Below are 2,059 nucleotides of genomic sequence, written 5' to 3'. Positions count from 1 at the left end.
TCTCTGTTCAGCCCTGTGGGCAAGGGTCATGACTAGCCTGTGTAAATCAGGCCCTACTGCTCTGTGTCCTCATAGAGAGAGAGGCACGCCCTCATGAGAAAGTGAGGGGCTCCTCAAGGGGCCAGAGGAGTTTTAAAGAAGCTACAGGTGGGGTACTGTGGTAGAGTGTCTGCTAGCTTGCACTCAGCCCTGGGTTCCATCCCTAGCTCAAGAAAAATGGCTCCAGAGGGTGGGGGTGAGGGTTTTTAGTGCCTTGGTAGGCACACACCCCAGAGGTAAGAAAGGAAAAGTGAGTGTGGTGGCCAGTGGTATCTGCTGGGACGTTTCCACTTGCCCTGAGATGGCTGAGACACTGAGACCGGCTTGTACATTCTCGGGCTGGGCAGCTGGGCTCCCAGCCAGGAAAACAAAACAAAACAAAACTGCTGCTTTGAGAACAAGAGGGTGGAGAGTTAGAGAGAGAGAGAGAGAGAGAGAGAGAGAGAGAGAGAGAGAGGAGAGAGACAGAGACACAGAGAGAAACAGAAACACACAGAGACAGAGTCAGAGGAAAATAGATGATGAAGAAAACCCAAGGATGACGAACCAGGGTTTGGAAGAAGGAGCCTATCGGACAGGAACAGGCTGGAGAGTAGAAGGTGGAGGTTGAGAGCTGAGGGAAGGGGCCACGGGGCTGACCTGCTGTGAGCTACAGACAGAAGCCCTTTTGGATGAGAGAGAGCTGATAACCTTTACATAGCTCTTTGCAGAGTGTCCCAGGGTGTTCTCTCTCTCTCTCTCTCTCTCTCTCTCTCTCTCTCTCTCTCTCTCTTTATCCAGTTCAATTATTTGCCATGCCACCCCTGTTGATATCTCCAGAGAGGTGGCCTTTTCGCTCCTTGTTTGGCTTTCTGTGCTGGGGATGGGAGAAGCAACAAGCAAGTGCTCTGCCATGAGTTCTCCCCCAACCCCACTCACTACACAGACCTGAGTTCCAGATAAAAACCAAAGCAATTCCTTAGAGTGCCCAGCTCTTCCCTACCCTACTAAGTCTGAGACGATGCCATGCCACCCACCGGAAACACCTGGGTCAGTGTCCTAGTTCCTGCTTTTCCAGTATGGTGCCATCTGCCCAGTTCACACCAGCTGCCCGCTTCCTTCTCTGGGCTTCCTGGAGTGACTCAGGTAGGTATTGTGTTCTTGTTTATCTCCCTGTCATGTCTTTCTCCCATGAATGGTAAGTGCCACGAATCTCAGCTCCTGAAGGAGCCAGACCTGAACCTGGCCACAGCAGGTACTTTGATGGCTGTGACATTAAAGGAGACCTTTGACTCCTTACCAGCCTTTTAGTCAGCCTGGCTCAACCCAGGCCTTGTGAGGAGTCTGACTGTCAAGTGCCTACTGAGTTTCTGTTTCTCAGAATCACAGCTCCCTGTCGGCCATAAGTTTCATGATCCACCTCGGTTTTCCTGGTCTCTAATACTGGCATGCTGTAGGTCCTGCCCTCCAGAGTCCTAAGCCTAAGCAGGGACCAAAAGCATGTGGCACACAGCTCTTCTTATCTCCCGATCATTACCCCTTTACCTGTGAATGGAAACCCTCCTAATACCAAAGGCTGTAGGTTAATCCCTGTCCTGTATGAATTTAATTTGAGCTACATCACGGTGCGTCTTCAATGGAATGTGATTTGTTTGATTCAACATGGATTTGAGTGACTTCCTAATTATCACACGTAATAATTACTCTTTTCTTTCTTTCCTTTTGTTTTTGGTTTGGGTGGTGGTGGTGGTGGTGGTGGTGGTGGTGGTGATGATGATGTTTGGGGTGGGGAGTATTTGTTTTAGAGACAGGGCTTCACTGTGTAGCCCAGGCTAGCCTGAAACTCAGGATCCTCCTAACCTCAGCCTCCCAAGATCTGAGATTACAGATATGGGAAACAAGACCTTTATGCTGTAATAAATAAAAAACTGGGGGATCCAGGCCAGTCCAAGCTGCCTAGTAAGACCCTGTCTCAAAAAGAAGAAGAAGAAGAAGAAGAAGAAGAAGAAGAAGAAGAGGAGGAGGAGGAGGAGGAGGAAGG

General features: G+C 49.7%; 1 long non-coding RNA gene across 1 annotated transcript in view; it reads left to right on the top strand.

Moving 5' to 3' along the window:
- Positions 1-828: 828 nt before the first annotated feature.
- The window catches only part of LOC114613232, a 2,245-nt gene continuing 1,014 nt past the window's right edge, over positions 829-2,059 (top strand). Inside the window, exon 1 of the long non-coding RNA XR_003710154.1 lies at positions 829-1,164. This is a non-coding gene — a long non-coding RNA (uncharacterized LOC114613232). The remainder of the gene's footprint in view (positions 1,165-2,059) is intronic.

The sequence above is a fragment of the Grammomys surdaster genome, unplaced genomic scaffold (assembly GCF_004785775.1).
Source record: "Grammomys surdaster isolate TR1022 unplaced genomic scaffold, NIH_TR_1.0 126198, whole genome shotgun sequence".
In the NCBI taxonomy this organism is placed as follows: Eukaryota; Metazoa; Chordata; class Mammalia; order Rodentia; family Muridae; genus Grammomys; species Grammomys surdaster.
The sequence above is the reverse complement of the archived record's forward strand: the minus strand, read 5'-3'. Positions and strand labels throughout refer to the sequence as shown.